This window comes from Ursus arctos, unplaced genomic scaffold, assembly GCF_023065955.2.
Source record: "Ursus arctos isolate Adak ecotype North America unplaced genomic scaffold, UrsArc2.0 scaffold_7, whole genome shotgun sequence".
In the NCBI taxonomy this organism is placed as follows: domain Eukaryota; kingdom Metazoa; phylum Chordata; class Mammalia; order Carnivora; family Ursidae; genus Ursus; species Ursus arctos.
Window position 1 is genome coordinate 29,094,388 of NW_026623089.1, and position 23,050 is coordinate 29,117,437.

The 23,050-nt window shown below is 38.1% G+C and overlaps 1 protein-coding gene across 10 annotated transcripts in view; it reads right to left on the reverse strand.

The window, feature by feature from the left end:
* The window catches only part of R3HCC1L (R3H domain and coiled-coil containing 1 like), an 84,225-nt gene extending 61,452 nt beyond the window's left edge, over positions 1 to 22,773 (reverse strand). For 3 of the 10 annotated variants that reach the window (XR_008957976.1, XM_057308415.1, XM_048218948.2), the window contains exons 1-2: positions 22,286 to 22,603; positions 6,515 to 6,621 (exon numbers count right to left, since the gene is read on the reverse strand). The gene's annotated coding sequence lies outside the window, so the exon portion shown is untranslated. Of the gene's footprint in view, positions 1 to 6,514; positions 6,622 to 22,285 lie in introns of all 10 variants that reach the window. The other 7 variants (XM_026493822.4, XM_048218952.2, XM_048218950.2 and 4 more) reach the window with 4 other exon arrangements.
* Positions 22,774 to 23,050: the final 277 nt, after the last annotated feature.

Here is a 23,050-nt window from a genome sequence, read left to right on the forward strand (position 1 = left end):
GGAGATAATTAGGGTTGAGTGTCATTTGTGTGTCTGCCTGTTTATTTGGGGGGGGGGGAAGAAGGTGACCACAAGTAACTGAATTTGGTCACCCATACTATTGTGCCTCCCATCAAAGTTGCCCACAGGTCATCTGAGAGCCACTCACTATCTTGGAGAACAAAATTTAATGAATCCCTGACAACCAGAAACCTCTACTCTTCTCCCTTCTTACGTATTCATCACAGTCCTATCTAGAAGGTTGAAAATAACAAAAGCAGAAATATATTCAATCCGAGTAGAATCAGAAAAGCGAGAAGCTCCATAACTTATTTAAACTAAATGGATATAAGAGCAACATGACCTCCTCATTTCCAAGGACGCTACCTTCTTGTCAAAACACAGCACACGCTTACTGACTGGACTTCACCCTCTGGTGGTCAAAATGTGTCACTGCTGCATTTCCCGATTGCCAAGCTACCTCCTTATCTATCTTTAAAGCTTCTAGCTGAAAAAGATCTTTGAAAACCAAGTAGTATCACCTCCTCATTTTAAAGATGAGGAAAGTGGCTAAGGAATTCTTCTAAGACTTACAGCTATGTGAGTAGGAACTGAGATCAGAACCCAGGTCTCGTATCAACTAAAACTAGTAGTTTTATCCAGTTGCCTTCCCAGTTTTTCGCTCTGTATGTGCTCTGGAAATACTAGCTGAACAAAGTTAATCAGGAAGCTAATTGTGCTGCAAAAATAATCACATAATGCAGGTCAAAACCAAATATATTATCCACACTAACGCTCATCTCCATTAGTATAAATGATCAGGAAGCCTTTTCCATCCCATTCCCACAAAATAAGTGCCTCATACACTGGACAAGTACTCTACTATGACTATTCTTAACACCAGACAAAACACTTCTTTCTCCTAAGAATTTTTGAAGAGGCACTTCCTTAGAAAAAACAGCTTGTGTTACGTGAGTAATAAGAAATGACAATATTTTGAACTCTTATTTTATTTCTGTAAACTCCCTAAGTTTATTGAAAGGCTGTTTTATTTGCATTAACCCAATATATTTTAAAATAATTTTTTATATTCATTTGCAAGGCTATCTTAAGTCAACATAACAATCCTTTCTTTTTATGAAAAAAGTCTTTTTACAGAGTTTCTATTTGGTTAAGATCTATTAAGCCATGTCTAAGAGAACAATGACATATTTTTCAAAATCTGCTGCTGTGAACCATATCTAATTATGTTTTCTGTTTCATTAAGGTTTAGGCCCTACATGTGAAACTGAAGAAGTGGTAAAGTAGTACCAATAGTAGCAGCACAGGAAGAAAAAGAGGAAAAAATAGCCAACCACTATTTAATGAGTATTCACCATGTGATAGGGACTATGTTAAATGTTTTATATATATATATATATATATATATGTATGTGTGTACATATATATATATATAAAAGATCTCATTTGATTCCAACTATAATACCATGAGGTGGTTATTATTATGCCAATTTGACAAATGAGAAAGCTGAAGCTTAAGTAATTCAAGATCACACAGTTTTGAGCACCAGGTAGGATTTCAAAGTCCCTGCATTTAATTGCTACAATACACTGCTTCATATTCAGGAGGATGGTCTCTTACAATAATGTATTAATTTCATAAATATTCACAATTTTCTTTTGTATAAATACAAAAGCAACCAGAGTTCAAAGACTGCTGCAAAAAAACAAGAAAACCAACAAGGATAAGAATGATAAGAACTTTAATGCTTTCATGGCATTCCTATTTCCAATAACCTTCCAGACTTGAAATGCTGACAATAATAATTCACTATTGTCTCTGAAACTTCCTCATTCACCTTGCCTCACCCTCAAAGCCATATGGTGAAGAACCTCACCAGGTGTCAGGAGAGGAACTCCCTCTCTTCTATTTCCCATAAGAATAATCTCTTCTTAATAATACTTCTTCCTACCAACTCCCCCAACCATTTGAAAACATTATCCTTCTCTACATACTTCCCTTTCTCCAGAGGCACATGTGAACATGGGAACAGCAACCAGTGAAACTGGTAACACAATTCTTAGATTGGAGGAAGCTTCAAGGCAGAATGTAGAGTGCACTTTCAAATCCGAGTCTAAAAACAGAAGAAACTTGTACATCAAACACCTCCTGAAGATGGTATTTTCAGACGCAATCTTAAGCAGGATATAATAGCTACGGTATTTTAGTATTAGTCCGCGTTGCAGATTTATAGCCTTTGCCTCTCTGCGTGCAGTTGCACAAGGATACCGTTTGCTAACTGGAAGAAATATTTCATGAAAAATCTGATTATCAAGACAATGAAACTGTATATAGGGTACATGAATCCAGAAGGATCGTAGGGGCACCAAAATACATAAACAAACTATGGCATGAAAAGGTTTTGCTCACAACGAAACACAATTCATGTCCTCAAGTTATTTTACACTCCAGTGGCTAGAGTCGCCATGCATCGGCACCAACTGATTTCACGCTTTATAGGCTGGGAAACAGTCCGAAGCTTAGTCTCTTTCACACTCCACTGACATGGTAACCCTATAGTTCACCAACTTAACTGTTCGAAGTTTAATGTTAGTGCACCTATTATTGACCACCTCAAAAGGCAGTGAGACCAAAACTTAACTGAACAACAGCAATATAACATGCAACAGAATGGTGGAGAGAAAACTCTGCTTCCTACTCTGCATATATACCTGGGGAAAAGAGAAAGGAAAAACCCCTCCTAAATCTTCTTTCCCTCATCAGACATCTGGAGGTTGGTCTGTATTTCTAGACTTATGAGAAAGTAGTTCCTCTCCTGGGTCTATCCTCAGTTTCACTCACTGATACCCTATAGTTGACAAGAGAGCTGAAATGGACAAGACTTTAGGACTGCACCTCAAACCTGACATGCATTAAACTTGATCTTTCTTTCCCTTTGGGAATCACAGACTAAAGTTAATAAACCGCACAGTTAATTTTGAAAGTAGAAGCCACTAGGCTTAATCTGTGCTGTTATACATATTACCTCATTTGATCCCAACTACAAACTAAGAGGTAGTTATGATTATCTCAATTTTACAGATGAGAAATCTGAAACTTAAGTTACTTAAAATCACACAGTTTCCAGTGTTGGTTAGGACTCCAAAGTCCCTGCACTTAACTAGTGTAGTAGACTAGAATATATGCCTTGTAAAAATTGGAGTAGGGGCGCCTAGGTGGCTAAGTCAGTTAAACATCTGGTTTTGGCTCAAGTCATGATCTCAGGGTTCTGAGACTGAGAGCCCCATGTCAGGCTCCCCACTTAGCAGGGAGTCTGCTTGTCCCCCTCTGCCCCTCCCCCTGCTCGTGGGCACTCTTGTCTGTCTCTAAAATGAATGAATGAATGAATGAATGAATGAATGAATATTGGGGTAAAACAACAGATAGCAGAGAAGAGCTTTAAAAACAAAACAAAACAAAAAAAGTGCAACAGCAATAAGAGAATAATTGCAAAGGGGGTGGAATCCCTATGTTAGAGATACAGTCACAATTCCGTCTCTCTCTTCCCTCCTTGTAGCTATGCTAGCAAGTGTGAAGGCCAAATGTGCCCAGTAAGAATCTGAAAAACCAAAAGACGCAAGTTTCACTTCAAAGCAGGTAAGGAAAACATTAGAAAATTAATAAATGAGAGCTTCTCGTATATGCAGATTGAAGGTTTACTAATTAGAGATTCAAGAAAAACAAATACTGTAATTACCTCAGAATATAATTATCTTCAGAGCAATGCTCCTTTACAAATCAGTTAGCCTGTATCGAGCACTACAGAAGGCTTTCCAAGAAGTACAGTGTACTGAACAAACATGACTCAGGTACTTAAACTGCATTTTAATCTATTATTCTTATGATACAAAAAGAAAGATAAATGTTAAAGACTGGAAAAGCTAACAATAGGTAATGACATTTTCTTGGAGTCAAACAAATATTTATTAAGTGCACATACTGTACAGAGATCTATGCTAGGGTAGTGGAGATTGTAAAGTAAGACTACAATAATATAACATGGTTTGAACCACCTGAATAGTGTAACCTCCCCTTTAAGTTGTCCCCACCTAACTGAGAAGGTAATAAGTTTTTTTCAAAAAATTTTAAGGTAATATATGATAGCCAAATAAAGAGAAAAAGGCAGTAAATGAAAGAAACCCTGAAAAAGAAATATCACTAAGGGCCTGGAATGGTTGAAGATGTCATAAAGTAGGTGGAATTGCAACTGGGCCTTTATAAGCTTGTTTAGAGAAAGAGAATCCGACGGAGACATTCCAAGGAGGAGTAGCCTGAACAATATGAAGAGGCAGTAAGTCAAGAATGTCATTTTTGGAGACAGTTACAGAAACTAGTCTAGCTAGAGCCAGAGGTTGAACATACTGAACCATAACTTGCCCCGTGTTAACTTCTATTCCACAATCCAGAAATACTCAGACACCCATGCCTTATGTCCGAAGAAGACCGCTCCAGCTGGCCGAGTGTTTCTAAAACACCACCAGTGGGTGGGGTATGTGTATATAAACTCTAACATATAAATAAATAACAGGATATACATTTGTCTGAGATAAAGGCCCAATCATTCTGGATCTAGATATGGTAATGGTAACTGGCCTTACTACCATTACAATAATTCCTAGAAAAGATAAATCCCATCTCTACCACCCTGACTTTTATAGTCTCATTTCCTGCCATGAAGTGGTATTTCTAGTGTATTCAAAATTTTTAAATTTATCCAATCCATACTCTCATCAATAGAACATCTAGCCTTACAGTTTTGACGACAGAATGAAACAATGTTGCACTGGGTGTTATACACAACTAATCAATCATCGAGCCTTACATCGAAAACCGGGGATGTACTGTATGGTGACTAACATAATATAATAAAAAATCATTATAAAAAATAAAAAAATAAAAAAAAGAATGAAACAATGACACCTTGAAAGGAACAGTGAAATACATGATTTTCTACTCCACCAAAACCCCCCACACTCTCTGGCTATTCACTTCACAGTTGTTTTAGCAGAGCTAACAAAAGCTTCCATTCAAACTGCCCACAGAACGCGAGTTGCTCTGCTCTTCTCTCATTTGTTCCCCCCCCCCACCTCCTCTATAACTTACACACAACCACCTCACTCTGCTGGCCGTCTTCCCCAACTGCTGCCCAATTCACAGGCCGGCACAGATTGTCAGCACTGCGTTCAGGGAGTTGGGAAGTACTCTTGTGGGACAACGCAGTGTGTTAGTACAGCATTTTCCTGGACACAATGTCACTCTTTATAGCCAGTTGCAAATTAGTTTCTTCTTAAAAAAATAATATTCCTAATAAGACAGGTACAAGGAGATTTTAAATAACCAAGATTAAAACTCACTTTGGTATGCTCTCAGATCGGGGCCGTTTCAGACTCATGCACAATGAAATTCCATGCCTCTACTCAAACAGGCCGTACACACACTCTAAGAACATCAGAAGTCAGCTTTCTAATGCTAACAAAAGCAAAGAGACTACCAAAAAAGATATGAAAGGAGAATCTTTCCCTTTTTTTCTGTAGCTGTGGCTCCTCATCCTTAGATTCTATCTGAGAATACTTCAAGCTCAGCTCTCAACATCAATATTTACTTTTCATTATATATTGCTGTGTAAAACCATTTAATAGAAAATTCTGTTAAGTCACCAGTATCATTTCATTAGTTTCCAATTTTTTGCCATATGCTTCAGCAGCACCCAACTACAATTATCTTCTGACATTTGCTATGACTGACCCTCTTGATACCACTAACGCCTTCACCAAACATATCAGCTTACCAGTTAACACTGGTGACACGTAAGAATCAAGTTGGAATAAACTGAAAAGATTAAAAGGATGTGGGTAAGAAGAACCTCTTACAAAACAGTGGTCATATCAACTTACTGTGTCTTCCTGGAAAAAAAACTTAATAAAAAAAATACCTACAGAGTAATATTAAACAATTAAAATCAGTTTCACTATATACCTCATTATTTTTCATTTCTAATTTCTTTAATAGCATTACTCATTCTGCTTCACTATGCCTTACTGAAGATATAACTGACCATCTATTCTTCCTGAACCAGTTCTTCAAACCCCTACAATAACACGGCTTCTTTACTGCTCCCTGCATGAACCAGACGGAAGTTCTAGAGCTGGACAGGAACGAGGTCAATTCTTGGTTCTTACGGTGAAGAGAGACTAAAAAGAGCAAACCTAGGATTCCAACTTTGAGAACTAATGCTAATATTTAACCAGCCCCTGTTCTCTTTGCAAGAAACACCAAAATTAAGAACAGTGAGTAGAAGAAAATCTTTGAGACCCTTAGTCCTTCAGGAAATTGCCACTCTCAAAGTTGTTTTCCATGAGAGTTAAAAATGACACTAAAGAAACAAAATATAAGCAAGCAAACAAATATTTAGAGTAAATAAACAATAAACAATATTTCTATAATATATGCAGAAGTCATAATTAACGGACTTACCAAATAAATGACATTTATTTTCTGAATAAAAAAACTCTAGAACACTCAGATATTGTGTCTGAAGGCAAACGCCACAAAGCTTTCCTTCTGATAAACAGCAGCCTCACCTGCAAAATAATAATAATAAAAGTTACTTTTATAAAAACATATAATTATCACTTCTTTGGCTCTAGTCTATGCAGTTAACTTTCAATATCTCATTTTGTGAATACTAAGAGCTTAACATAGTCATTTACCTACTACAGAACGTGCAATGAAAATAAACATGAACGACAAAAGTATTTCTTAGAAGCTCATCAACCAAACAGAATAAAAAATGTCATCTTTTCTCAGTCCTGTGAGAACTAATGTGAGGGGACAGAAGTGCCTATCAAATGCCATTTAAAAAAGGGAAAGAGAGAGAAAGACAGATAAAAAACAAAATAATACAAATGATGAAAACCACAAAAAGACGATCAACTTCTCGTCATTATTATAGCTCTAACCTACAGGCCGGCACAAGGTGGGTGCTCAGTAGGAATACACTGGATGGCTGGACAGACAAAAAAGAAACTAGCAAAGAACAAATAAATGACATCAGCAGAGAAATGCAAAATAAATGTACTTTTTTTTGTCCATCAAACTGACAAAGATTTAAAAAAAGAAGAAGAAGGTCCTGTTTTGGTAAATGGAGACTGAATAAAGTTCACACATTGTTGGTGAAGGTATACATTTTATTAATGTATAAACCATTTTAACAAATTTCAGATAATGAACTTCTACCAGAATACTCATTCCAGAACTATTTTTAATAGTGAAAAATTATAAACAACTTTAATGTGCACTCATATGGGTGAGGTTAAATAAATTATGGTACATCTAAACTATAGAAAAATAGTCATTAGAAAGAATAACGTAGCTCTATAAATATTGATATAAAGACCTACAAACATATTGAGTTTTTTAAAAATGAAAAATTTAACAAGTGTACAAAACCAATATAAAAATTTTGAAACATTCCTGAGACACAAAAGTAGATTTGACCAAATGGACTCAACACAATTCAATATCATAAAGATGTCCATTTTCCCTCAAGTAATTTATGAATTTAACATAATCCTAATAAAAAATCTCATTTGAGCAAACTTTCTTATGGAGATAGCTGATTACTAATGTTCAACACAAAAAATAAAGATGTAAGAATAGCCAGTGAAACATTAAAAATGTTAAAAGCTGGGTAGTGCCTGGTTGGCTCAGTCGTTAAGCATCTGCCTTCATCCCAGGGTCCTGGGATCGAGCCCCGCATCAGGCTCCCTGCCCCGCTGGGAGCCTGCTTCTTCCTCTCCCACTCCCCCTGCTTGTGTTCCCTCTCTCGCTGGCTGTGTCTCTCTCTGTCAAAATAAATAAATAAAATCTTTAAAAAAAAATGTTAAAAGCTATCCCTTGATATATTACCAAGCCTCTAGAATTAAAAGAGTGATAATGGTACAGAAAGAGATCAGTGCAAAAGAGTAGAAAGTCCAGAAATAAACCCAATGGAAACTTAATGTATGCTAAAAGGGACATCTCAAAGCATTGGGGCAAAACTGTACTTTTTAAAGAAAAAATAAAGCCAGGACAACTAATTAGCCTTTTGGAAAAAGATTATTAAACTTGTATAATATTCATTTTGAAAAACTCTAAATGGAGCAGGGATCCAAATGAAACAACTAAAATGATACAAGTACTAGAAGAAAATATGTCAATTCTTCTCTACCTGGGGGAAAGGGAAAGGTATTCCAATTATAACCCAAAATTCAGATGCAACAAAAGACTGAAAAATTGAACTAGATAAAAGCCCAAACACACACACATACACACATGTGCGTACACACGTGCACATGTGTCAAAAGACAACTGACAAACTGGGAGAAAATACCTGTAACACATATAACTTATAAAGAGCTAATATCCCTAAAATAAAGAACTCTTAAAAATTGAGGGAGAAAAAACCCTAATAAAGAAATTAATAAAAAGATACAAGACAATTCACATAAAAAGGATATTTAAATGATCTTTATACATATGAAAAGATGTTCAACCTTACTACAAACAAAAAAAATAAACATGAAAACTATATGGAGATATCACTTCTTACTTATAAGGTCAGCAAGAATTAAGAAGTATTAACAACATACTCCGATGATAAGGTTGGGGGGAAATGGACACTCTCATACACTGCTGGTGAGAATCCAAATTTGTACAACCCCCAAAGGGGATTTAGCAATATTTATGAAAATTACACATGCTTCTAAACTTTTGATCCAACCATCCCATCTTAGGAATTTACCCAAACATTTATTTCCAACATACAAAAATATACATGACCAGGTTAGTCTCTGCAGCACGGTTTGTAAATGCAAAATATTGGAAACAGCATAAAAGAATGGTTAACATCCTCACAATAGAACAGTACTACACAACTGTCAGAGGGAGGAAAAGACAGAGGGAGGGAGGGTGAGTCTATAAATTGATATGGAATGGATTCCAAAATATATTGTGTTAACTGAGAAAGCCAAAGTACAAAAGAGTTATCTATAATATGCACCTTTTGTGTAAAAAAGAAGAGGAAGTAAGAAAATATACATGTATCTCATCATTCCTAGGGGAAAAACACACAGGATAATTCAGAGAATAATGAAACTGGTTATCTATAGAGGGTTGGTGGAAACAGGTGGTAAGGAAAAAGAAAAGGGTGACACCGCTCTGAGTATGTATTTTTTGCACAATTCTGACTTTTGGAACCATGTTAATATTTCACATACTCAAAAATAAGGAAGATCAATTAGGATGGGGAGAAAAACTTAGAATAAAAATAGAACGGAACTGTATTTCAAATGACTAACATAACCATGTGAGGGAGGGAAGAATGCTGGAGAGAGAAAACTAATCCAAGTAACTTTTAAACAAGGTTTTTAGATCAGCATTGTCCAACAGAAACATAATGGGAGGCACATATGTAATTTAGTATTTTCCAGTAGCCACATTAAAATAAATAGGTGGAATTAATTTTATTAATATATCTTTATCTAATTTACCTAAAATATTTCAATATATAATCAACATAAAGATATTACTAAAATACTGAGCTATCTGACATTCCTTATTTTATACTAAGTTTTCAAAATCCAGTGTATATTTTACACTTAGAACACAACTCACGTGTGGTAGCTACCCTATTTGACAGTGGAGATTTAGACTACAATACCCTTAGGCTAAAGGAAAACCTATCAACAAACATTGAACTCTCCTTAGTAGGTATCTTTTAAATAGTGGTATGTGTAAGCAATTCTTAAACTATTTTCTAGTATTCTAGGATTGAGCCAATAAGAAAAAATATGAATAATAGGACACGATTTCTCACTGTTGGAAGAGGGAGTTTTAAGTACAGAATAAAGGAAGGACAGAGTAAACCCTGCAGGACTGGCTGCAATCAGAGGTATCAGTATAAACTCAGTGCTTTCAGTAGACCAATGAAGATGTACTGACTGTGTGTGGGCATACACACATATACCACATACATCTATTTCCTACATGCCTGCCAAGAGGGACTGGAGCAATTGTTACCCAGCAGTAACGAGGGCATCTACAGTCCAGATCACAGCTTTTAAAACCATTCTCTACTAAAAGGAACCAGAGCTTCTTGAAGAAATAACTCATTCCAGGGCTCAGGCTGGGAAAGTACAAGATGAGCCTAAACATTTTGTTGTGGTAAACACCAAGGCAGTACTCAAAGAATGAGGGGACAAGCCAAAATGGGACAAAAATCAACTTGAAGGGGCTCCTGCTGGCCAAATCAGGGACAGCAACAAAACAAATAATTATGAAATAAAGTATTATTATAAATAAGTGTAGAAAAAATGGCAGAATTAGAAACTCACCATTTAGGAATCATCATGAAAATGATTCAGGCAGAAATCACTGATTGATACAAAACTGGTGAGTAAAAAATTCAAGAAATAACAGGACATTCATATGAAAGTCTCAAACTTTTTTCAAAGATACTTCAGAATTACAAACAAAATGTGGGGGCGCCTCGGTGGCTCAGTCAGTTGAGTGTCCAACTCTAGGGTAATAAGATCAAGTTCCCTCCTTACATTGGGCTCTGCCCTGGGTGTGAAGCCTGCTTGAGATTCTCTCTCCCCCTCTGCTCCTCACCCCACACTCCTGCTCATATGCACGCACGAGTGAGCGTTCTCGCTCTCTTAAAAAAAAAAAAAAAATGAGGGGCGCCTGGGTGGCTCAGTCGTTAAGCATCTGCCTTCGGCTCAGGGCATGATCCCGGAGTTCTGGGATCCAGCCCCGCATCAAGCTCCTCTGCGGGAAGCCTGCTTCTTCCTCTCCCACTCCCCCTGCTTGTGTTCCCTCTCTCGCTGGCTGTCTCTGTCAAATGAATAAATAAAATCTTTAAAAAAAAATGAAAAGTGAATATACTTAACCCCACTAAACTATGCACATAAAAATAGCTAAACTGGTAAACTTTATGTTATGTATATTTTACCACCAAAAAAATTACAAAAGGAAAAATCGTAACTACACTGGAAAACCTGGCAGATACTACCTTTCAAAAAACTTTAAAAAAAAAACCAGACAGGTTTTTTTTTAAAGGTATAAAACAAGGATGGATTTTTAATGAAGTGATCTGAGATCACATTGCCAGTAATTCAACATCCTACACCTAATGACATGATGCACTGAGAAGCGTAACATTACTTCTATGGTACTCCTGCCAATAATGGATAACCTAAATCCAATCATGAGAAAACATCAGATAAACCCAAATTAGAGGCATTCTACAAAATAACTGGCCTGCACTCTTCAAAAATGCCAAAGTCATGAAAAAAACACAGACTGAGGAAATGCTCCAGATTAACGGGAACTAAAGAGATATGACCATTGGAATGCACTCCATGATCCAGAATTTTCTTTTGCTATAAAAGCACATCATTGGGACAATGGTTGAAATCTGAACAAGTCTGTAGATTAGATAATAATATTAAATCAATGTTAATCTCCTGATGTTGACAACTGTACTGTGGTTACACAAAAGAATATCCTTATTTTTAGAAAATGCACTCTGAAGTATTTAGGTATACAGGGAAATAGGCCTGCACCTTACTCAAATAGTTCAAGAAACACATATACAAAGAGTGTATATATATATATATAGAGAGAGAGAGAGGAGGGAGAGGGAAAGAAAGGAGGAGGAGAAGGAAGAGGAGAAAGGGAGGGAAGCAGAGAAAAGGCAAAGGTACAGAAGTGTTAATAGCTGAGGTATCTGTGTAAATTTCTTGTATCCTTATAGCTTTCCTGCAGTCTGAAATAACATCAACATAAATTAAACAGAAAAAAAAGATGTCGGCACAGTACCTGGCACATAATCTGTAACCAAATAAATGGCAGTTGTTAAAGTTGTTACTATTATCTCTAGATTCTGCACAAAAAAATCCCCTTAGGAGATATATACATTTATGGCGGGAAAAAAATGGGGGAAAGAAGCAAAATAATGTAAACATACTTGCACAAATATGTAAGTAAATGCACAAAAAAGACTAGAAAATACACACTGAACAGTTAACAGTAGTTAGCACGAGGTTGAGAAATCAAAGTGATTCTTATTTTCTCCCTCATACTTATCAGCATTTGCTAGCTTTCTTATAATGAAGATGAATCATTTTTATGTTTTTTTCCAAAAATTATTTGTAGAAATTAAAGGGATAGCCTGCAATGGAGGGAAGCACAACATTCTTTCTTTTCTATAACAGAACCCTCGCTGCAGACCCGTATTTAGTTATTGTTTTGAGCACCATATACTGTTACTTGCCTTTCACGTATTGAAATTATAATGATCATGTAGTATCATTTCACATAAAAATACTGCAGCTGGTCTTACCAATCCTTTCAGCCCTGTGGGTTAAGAGAGTGGGATGGACAGAGGCATATAATTTTGCTTCTTTACAAAATCCTACTAACATAAAAGTGTTTTGTTTTTTTTAACATACAAATCAACAAGTACGGAAAGAGGAGAAAAGAATAACACAACTTTGGAAGTTAGAACATATACAGGTATTTATAGCAGGTCCTGGAGAGCCAAATCCCAATCCAGGGATAGAGAAAGCTGAGACCCGATCCAGTTTACAGCCAGAACCCACACAAGGGTCAGGAACTGCCAGCACCACCTCCAGAATTGGAAGTGAAACGGAGAGGGAGGAGCACTGAGTGAAAGCTGTCAGAGGAGCAGTTAGATCGTTAGATCCTTAGAACCCTTTCTCCCCCTTGAAAGAAAATTTGAGGTTATTTCTGCAGAATGTAAAAGTGATAATCTCTGGTTTACAGCTGACTAAAAGAGCAGAGGTCTTTCAAACAGGGTAATTAAGCAAGCATGTTAACATAGCTAAGATCTATTGTTCCCCACCCCCATCCCCACCAGCTCCCCAAAAAATGCAAATTGTTGTAGATTACAAGGACCTCCCAGTACCTACAAATACCCAGCACTACATAAAAATAGTAAACAAAGACCCACCACCAAGGCATATCACTGTTAAATTTCGGAATACAGGGGACAAAGCAAAGACTCCCAAGTTTCCAAAGAAGTAGGTTCAAACCAAAGAAGAGGATTCGTGTTTGCTGAGGACTTCTCAATAGCAACAGACAAGGAGAAAAAACTATGCCTTCAAAATTCGGAAGAAAAACATTTCCAATCTAGAATTTTACACTCATCCAAACTGTATTCATCAAATGAAGAGAAGGAGGACACTTTGACATTTGGAAAGGCTCAAAAAAATTATCTCCCATGTACACTTTCTTAGAAAATTACCAGAGGACTGAAAATTTAAAGTTCTAACAAATTCAAGAGAAGATGGACTGATTCTTCCTAGCCATGGTAAACTGCCAGGAGTACCAGTTTTAAATCCATTCAACTGATAAGGACAACTCAACCCAGCAAGCAGTCTTCCAAGCCAAACAATCAGGGACAGATTCACTCCAATAAACACGCTCCTGAGTGACAACCAATGAACGCCGTCACTCAAGTAACCATGCTTCTATAGATGTTAACCCATTTCCACCTCTTAAAATCCTCCAATCCCTGAACTCCACCCTCCCCAAAATCACTATGTAAGATTAACAATCTTCGTTGTTCAAGGAGATTGTGCTGATGAGATATTTTAGATAGTGGGTAATAGTCTCATCATCCTTTGAACCCAAATGAAGAAATAAACCAAAACAAAGAAAGGCATAGGGTATGGAAAACATACCCAACACAAGAGAGAAGTGAAGGAATATCGGTGAATGGACATTCCAGGATTCCTTGATGCAAAGTGCACCAAAAGTAGAAGGTAACCAATTCAGATTGAAGCTATGTGACAGAGTCAGGCATGTTGAAGGCTGTCATCCCCATGCTCTCTGCCATAGTACCATCTTTTTCATTCAACACAACTACTAGAGGATGTGCTCTACCTAAGCAAGAAGGTAAATGGAGAATAAAGAAGAGTTACAATACTGGGGGGGCACCTGGGTGGCTCAGTCGGTTGAGTGTCTGTCTGCCTTTGACTCAGGTCATGACCCCAGGGTCCTGGGATCGAGTCCCGAGTCAAGTTCCTTGACTCCCTCGGCAGGGAGTCTGCTTCTCCCTCTCCCTCTGCCTCTGTCTCTCCCTCTGCTCATGCTCACTCTCTCTCAAATAAATAAAATTAAAAAAAAAAAAAAAAGAATTACAATACTGGGAATCAAACTGAAAAGGAGAGAACGGTCTAAAGATAACAAAGGGAAATCTTCCTAGGAAAAGAGCTATGAAGTAGGCCCAGGTAGGAGGACAATGAAGGTCTCCAGAAGTGAAGTTGCCAAGAAAATTTTTTAAAAGGAAAGAAAACTGAAACTGACAGATTACTGTGACTGACCTTGTGGAAAACTGCATTGAGAGGCTAGTATTTCAGACACTATCAGCAAGTAAAATTTGCACAGGCATATAATGTAAATACAACATTAACTATCTCATTTAACCAAATATTATAATATAACTAAATTAGGAAGCTAGAGGAGGAACAGCAGTGGTGATGGCGGTTTAAGAACAGTACAGTTTTCTCTACCATAATAGAGACTCAGTATATAATGAAAAAGGACAGCATTGCACATGTATTATTTTGAAACATGGAGATACATAAATGCCAGAAGAAACAGCTTAAGGGGCTGAAAGTGGTTACCTTCAGGGAGGAAACTAGAGTGCATGGAGATTCACTATATTTTGTTCTAATTCCTTTTACTATTTGACTTTTAAAACTTACCTATTTTAAACTATATGTCTATTGATAAAATTTGTACAAAAACAGCAACTGATGAATTTCTTATCTTAAATGGATTGTTCATCATTCAAAAATATATAAATAAAATATTTTCAACTGAAAGGAATAAAAAAAAAATCCTAGGCAAAAACGTTCTCCCTTTCTTTCTTTGGAAGACCTTCATATTTCCAATACTGTAGGAACACATACAAAATATAGAAACTTTAAAAATAAAAAAATTTTAAAGCAAATAATTACCACTTGAGTGGATAGACAGAATTCAGTAATTGTAATATTAGAAAGATTATAAGTCTGATCTTACTTACAAATTCATTAATGATCAGGAGAGTGCAAATAACACATTTAATTAAATTTGCCCATTTATCTATTTTGGGAAGTACGATTAACAGCAGTAAAACAGAGGAGTAATATAAAAGGACAGAGATGGATTAGAACACTGCCCAGAACAACCGAACTGGAGAGTGGATAGAAAGCTAAGTAAAATTATGGGCTTAAAACTACAAAGGAGAAATACAGAGGCTTATTTACCATCATTTTACTGCACACTGTTGCCATATGAAATAATTTCAGCCGATGCCAAGGTTAAGTGAGGAAATATATAAAAACACACATTATGTATTTGTATACACACACATACACGTGCATACATACACATAATTTTTTCCCTTATGAGAGACTGATAATCCTTATTAAAAAAGGATTCGTGTACACCCTAAAAACAAAGTACTAATGACACAATCTGACAAGAGCAGTTTTATATTCACAGTTTTTTCATAAGTATAGAAACTCTGTCAAGGATTACCAATAATGACAAACTATCCTAAAGACAATTAACTCTGTTATCTACCCTATATTCTTCAGGTAGCTCTACTTGGATTATCCTCATTGTTCCTGTTCTTTACGCCCAGGCACTGACCACTCAAAATAGTCTACATATCCCAATCTCTCCAGCAAGAAGGTATGGCTAAGTGACTAATTTTCACCAATGGAATATGAGCAGAAGTGGCACATGTAACTTTCAGCAAATATCTTTAAAGAGAAGGAGATGTATTCTCTTCCTCCTTTCTGATGGTTGGAATGTGAATGAAACAGCTGGAGCTCCAGTAACAATCTTAGACCATAAAATGACTTTGGAAAAGAATAGAACCCATGCACAGAAGAGCAGCAACGTGACATGATGACAAACCAACCATACCAGCCCTAGACTACTTTTGGAATTCTTGACATTAAGAGAAATATACTTCTATGATGTTTAAGCCTCTATTATTTGGCTGCAACCAAATCTAATCCTATTTAGTATAACCTCTATACCAGGACCCACTCTTTGTTTTCTTTCTCTAAACAATCTCCAACTGCTCCTTTGCCAGCCCCTTTTCTGCCTCCCAAGCTCTTACTGTGAGTATTCGCCAATATTCCACCCTTGGTCTTTTCCACTCTTCTCCTAGGCCAACATTCTAAAAACCAAAACAAACACACACACACACACACACACACACACACACACACACACACATCTCTATACGTCAGGTCTTTTATTTGTGCTCTAGTTTTATCTCCAGCTGCCTATCATTTCACTTGCATGAGACATAACTAAACAGGAACATAAGTGATTTTTTAAAACAAACAAAATAGATAAATACAGTGGTGATGGTAGCAACAGCAGTGGTTGTTGTGACACTAATAAATAGCTAATATTTACTGAGCTTTTAATATTTGCCAAGCACTCTTCTAAGTATAAGAGCTAATCCTGACAACAATTCTATGAAGTAGGGAGTATTATCACCATACACATTTTTTAAAAAAGAGGAAACTGAGACCCAGGCAAATTAAATAACTTGCTCAAGACACATAACTGATGTACCAAAGAGATCATTCAAACTTAGGCTTTCCAGAACCTACCCTCTTAATCAGAGTGCACTAGCACTTTATTCTAAGGACGCTATCACAGCTTCAGACTTTTTAAGTTGTCCTCAGCAACCACACTAAAATCATTTATACATCCACCATGGTAATAAATTTTATGCCTCTGCATTTTTAGAAACTGTCAAATATCACTTAGAAATTGGGAAATAAGATGAGTGATAGAGCTAGAAAATACTCTTAAAGTCAAAGGATATGATCATCAAGTAATGAGACTGGTTTTCTTGTACGACTCTACTGGTTCTGAAAGCGGTTTCAAAGACAAATTCCAAAGAATATTTATTTGCTAAAATAAATGCATGGCCTCAAAAACAAATTACTTTTTAAAAAGAGCACTCATTTTTAAGTTCTTTAGTTTTAAAGCACAAGGGTTTTTTTTTTAACTACCACTATTTAATACCTAAAACTTAGTATTAGCACTTGAACGCATTATCTTTCTCCCTAGGCCTACCTAAGCTCCTTTCCCAATGTCACTATCAATGACACTACAATATACTTGCTAGGTCAGGCTCAAAACTTTGAGGTATTCTGATTCTTCCAGCTCTTCCAACCCCACGCTTACTGTTCTTCCTTCACAAGAGCTATCATGTTTTGGTTCCACATTACTCCACCACTGTCCTATTGAAATACTCTCCAGCCACTCTCAACTACAGGTTATCCCACAGAGCTGCCAGGACAACCTTTCTCACTATTTTCATCATATGACTTTCAACAGAAGTACCATCACCTACAGGACCAAATCTAAATCTACACTCTTCAGCCTACCCTTCAAAGCCTTCCATTAATTCTTCCTCATTATCACACACATATAAACCTAACAAATCACATCTCTTTACTACTCATCATCAAAAATCGTACCTTTCATTTGTACAATACTGTTAACATTCCCTTTTTGTCTCACTCAACTCACATATTGTACTCATTTTTGCTTCTAACTTCTCATCGCTCCTCTGTGGGTGGCATTTTCTTCTGTGGTCTCCAATCTGTTATTCTATCACTTCCTTCGAGATCCTCCTCTTCCTGGAAGCCTACATAACCTCACAGATACTACTCTACTTTGTATTCCTCAACACAGGGATCGCCCAATAGAACTAGAAGAATCGCAAAGACTGACGACTAGGTCTTCTTCTGGTATTCCATGGCAAAGAACTTGACACAGCCCAACTACAAGCCAATATTAAAATTACGCATATTCTTTTCTAAGAAGCTAATCTCCTATTAAGGAATGCCACATACCTTTTGCCCCTATTTTTGCCTCTGTGCAGAGTTAAATGGTCAGGAGCTGTCACAAGTCAATACCATCATATTCACAGGTTAACCTGTGTTATTTGGTAACCTCACAATACTAGACACCAGAACCTGTTGTTTCCAACAGTGCTTCTCTGCTTCTCTATTTTTATCCCTGGTCTGAAAACAGCCATGTTTGACGTAAAAAGAAAAAAAAAAAGATATAAGAAGGACAACAAATAATAAAACTGAAGACTGAATTTGAAGAATGGAAAGCTATATAGAAGACTAGCATAAGACAAGTGAAAAACGCACACCACAGACTGGGAGCAACCGGTCTATGTTTTACTGAGAGAGGAGAAAACCCTCTTCAAACGCAGGCTTATAGCTTGCTGAGCAACACCCTATAACTTCTCTTCTATCTAAAGCTCTGACAACTGGAATTTCTCTGTAATTCAATAAACTCTTACGAGTTACACAAGCTTCATCCATCCTGCTGGGCTCATTAACGGGGAACTCTAAATGTTTTCTTCACTAGCTAAGAGCACATTTTCTGGCGGGTGGCACAGTAGAAAGAGTGTTCTCCTTCAAGATATGAATAACCTAATTCCATTTCTTCTCACTTCTCCTATGAGTAGGAGGTCTGCAACACTAAAAGAAATGTCTAAATTATAACTCTGGTTAGTGCTTTTCAAAGATCATCCTAGAGGTTCCCGGTTTTATACAAAGTGTGAGAGCTAGTCTTATATTTATACAGGGTTATAATTAAAAGTCTATACTTTTACTTCTGGCACTAATTCATTTAATTCTATTATGCCTAATGAGTGCATGAGTGTCGAATCAACAACATACCAGTTTTATCATTCTGGTGAGCTATTTTGTGAGTAGTTAGCTTATAGAGCTAATGAGGACAGGGTCATAGATTCAAACATGCTGGCCAATTAGCTTTGCTGTGTTTCAGGGTTCCATGGTCACAGTCAACAACCTTAACCTTGGCTAACAAAAAAAAAAAAAAAAAAAAAACCAAAACAAAACACTAATCATGTGAAACACTAAGGGAATGAATATAGATGTATTACCAAAGTCAATGACTATCAGAAAAATGTAATAAAAATTTTTAAAGAAATAATAATAACATAATCTATACCTTTTGCTAAGCCTGGTTAGTATGTGCCTAGTTCAAATAATCTCTAATCTTTTCAGTCATATGGGGTTGGTATTACTATCCCTGTTTGACAGATAAGAAAATGAACTCAGAATGATAATATGAACCGAAGTCATAAATTACTATTAAGTAGTGGAGCCTGGATTCAAAACTTGATCTAACTCCAAAGCTTAGGCTATTTCCACAACACCACAGTCTCTGGAGAGTGTGCCTTAGGGACATAGAACAATCAACAAAATATTTTTATTCAGAACTATTCAACACAGTCATTACTAACTGAGCATATCCACTACATACACTTAGATGCTACAGCTGAGAATGAGTCTACCTACCAAAACTTCTCTAAGTAAAAACAGTCGATGTTTAAAACAAGGGAAAAAATAACATACTATAGCACACAAAGTAAATTTTAATGGAAGTGACTGTTGTCATAGCTTTGTATAAAAGTCTATGCTGAAAAAATAGTTATCCCGCTGATTCATAACTAAAAGTAAGAATGAGGGGCGCCTGTGTGGCAGAGTCAGTTGGGCATCGCTTCAGCTCAGGTCGTGATGTCAGGGTCCTGAGATACAGCCCCGCGTCAGGCTCCGTGCTGAGCATGGTGGAGCCTGCTTAAGATTCTCTCTTGCGCGGGGTGCCTGAGTGGCACAGCGGTTAAGCGTCTGCCTTTGGCTCAGGGCGTGATCCCAGCGTTATGGGATCGAGCCCCACATCAGGCTCCTCCACTATGAGCCTGCTTCTTCCTCTCCCACTCCCCCTGCTTGTGTTCCCTCTCTCCCTGGCTGTCTCTATCTCTGTCGAATAAATAAATAAATAAATCTTAAAAAAAAAAGAAAAGATTGTCTCTCTCGCAAATAAATAAATCTTAAATAAATAAATAAAAGAATGAAATTGGCAAGGCAGAGCCAGAGGATACCACATCAAAGAGTAAAGGAAACATTTCCTAAGTATCTGAGTCTGCAGATACCTTACAGTCAACACCCATCCATTTGTGGGAATTAAAAATAAACATTTCAATTCTTAACCCTAAGATTTTGCTTTGACCAACAAATCAGTTTTCTCTATTAGACTTTCCCTGTTGGTTTCTCTAAACTCTCACTCCTTGCAAATGCACATACACCAATGTCACTAAGAGTTCTCACCTTCAAAAAATGAGATCACCAAGCCTTCTGAAACCTACCCACTAAGCTAACTTTTAGAGTTGAATAGTCTGACTTAGAGGGGGGAAAAAAGGCAGGGGCAAGGGGAAGGCAAAAAGTGCTCTACAAAACTCTGTCCTAGTCAATAGTCAATATCTAAATCATAAACATAGATAATTGTTCTACAAGCTACAATGTACAGACAGAAAACCGCATTCTTACTACAGGGTACAAATAAGGCACGAGTCCAAAGCACATCCCAACAACAACCTTTTCACAACAGCATCTGGAAACCTCTAAGAGTAAAAAATAGCATTATATAATCTTTATACAAAGTGCAATTGGTAAAAAACACCCTGCAATCTGAGTGCTTCTATTTACAACTAAGGATAGCTACCTCATTTTACAGAAAAAAGAGAGAGAAAGAATCTCAAGAAATACATTATCCAAAATTATCATCATTTTTGATCATCATCACAGTCAACAATTACAACAGCAATAAAACAATTAGCACTTACTCCAGGCACTACTAAGCTCCTTATACTCACATCTCATTTAATCCTCACAGACACCTTGTGAGGCAAATGTTATTATATCTATTTTAGAGACTAGTAAACAGGCTTAGAGAGGTCAACTAATTTGCCAAAAGTCAAAGCAGAAGTCACAGCACCAGGATTTGAACTCAATTTGTTCAACTTTGTACCTAATTCACCTAATTCACTGTACCGCCATCCTGTTTTCTGAACTGCATTCAAGAATGTTTCAACTAATGATTTCAGTATAAACACAGTATTACCTAATTACTACACCTCCAAACCCATAAAAAATTGATTGTAAAATCCCCATTCTCTATAAGGGAAAATAACACAAAAAAACCACCTGCTTAGAGTCTCAGATCTTAATTGCCAGATGACTAGGATAGGGGCTATTTATATTCTGAATTCTAGCTATGAGGAAACAGACTTCTAGCACATATACCTAGGACAAGTGAAGGTAACCCCAATATTTCAGCGAGTATGCACACAAGGTTAGTGGGACTGTGTTAGAATTAGAGCTAGAATTAGAGTAGTATCTGAAAAGGGGGAAAAAACACAAGACTTGCTGGAGACAGGCATTAGGTTAGCACCACAACTGAGGAACATTAAGTGCGAAGATACTTGTACTTGTGTAATGAAGGAAGGTTATAACAGAGCAAAAGGGGTAGACAGGTGGGTGTGTTGGGGGAAAGGAAGTGTCCAAATTCTGGGGGACCTGAAAATCCAGGTGAAGTTTAAAATTGACTCCACAGGTGCTAGGGCCTTGATGTCACCTCTTCAACAGGAACATGGCTTAAGAACGTTTGTGTGGCTTGTATTCCTTTCCAAAGACACTTCCACCTATTTGTTAACTCATCTGATTTCACAAAGAGCATGGTCATATTTATAATCGAGTTCATAAAGACATAAATGTGGTTTTGAAATCCAAGTGACCTACACTGAGGACAGAAGGATAGTGAGGTTATATCTGATATATGCTTTCTCACATACATCACCTGTTGAACCCCCCAACACTGGAAGGCAGGCAGGCCAAAGACTAATATCCCCATTTTTCAGATACAGAAACCAAGGCTGCAGTAAACGGGCTACAAAAGATCACAAGCCCAGCAAGTGGCAGACCTGAGACTCCTAGGCATTAGACTCCAAATCCTATGCTTCTTCCCTTCTTCAACTCTGAGAGGCGGCTTTATTGATAAAGAAAACTTTTAATAATCGGACTTGGGGTTTTCCGAGGGCCGCCCAAGAAAACCAGGAAGTACATCGTCGGGTACAGACAGCTGACTCCCAACCTACAGCCCATAGCCCGGGGCTCCCGGCCAGCCGAGCGGACTCACTCGAAAGGCTCGCAGCCCGGAAATCGCCAGGCGCCCCGGGGTCTTCTCGGGAAGGCCTCGGTGGCCTACAGTACCATACACTGGGGCGGCGGGGGGGGGGGGGGGGGGTGTCACCACGGACCCGCTCAGTACCTGTTGAAACCCGGGGAAGAAATGTTCTCTCCGCAGAGAGTACCTGGGAAGAGGGCCCAAACCGGGCACGCAGACCCTAGCAAAAGGGCCTCGGAGGATCCCCGCAACCCAGGGCCCGCAGGGGTCGAAGGGCGGCAGCTTCCCAGTAACCTCCGCCCCAGGCGGAGACCCGCCCATCACGTCACGTGAGGGAAAAGAAATACCGGTAACAAAAGGGAAAAGGAAGTCTCGTCCAAAGTGTATGGGGAGAAGTGGGAGCGACCAGCCCCGGCTAGTGGTGGGAAGGGAGGGACGGAGGGACAGGAACGCGGGGTTGCTCGTTACCGGGGCCGCCGTCGCTCTCTGCTTCCGCCGCCTCCTCGAAGCTCATGCTCTTCCGCTCGCGCCGCTGGGGTGCGCGCCAGGCCTCGACTCCGCCCCGCCCTCGAGCCGCGGGGCCTTCTGGGGACTGTAGTCGCTCCAGGCCCGTGCTGCGCGGGCCGCTTCGCGGTCACGTGGGGGCAGGGCTGGCAAAAAACGGCGAGGACGAGAAGGCGTTTGCGCTCCTGTCTGCCAACCCTCCCTGCTTGCTCTCAGGCTGTAAAAGTGCTCAGACCTCCTCACATCCCGCTCAGTCACACCATCCCTCCTTTTCCCTTCACAGCCAAGTTTTTTGAAAAAAGCAATCTAACTCGTCTCCGCTTCCTCCTGCGTGCGCTGCCCTGCAGGTTCTGCCCTCGCAGAAAATGCCCCTGTTGCCCATCATTATTCTCATTGTCAAACTCA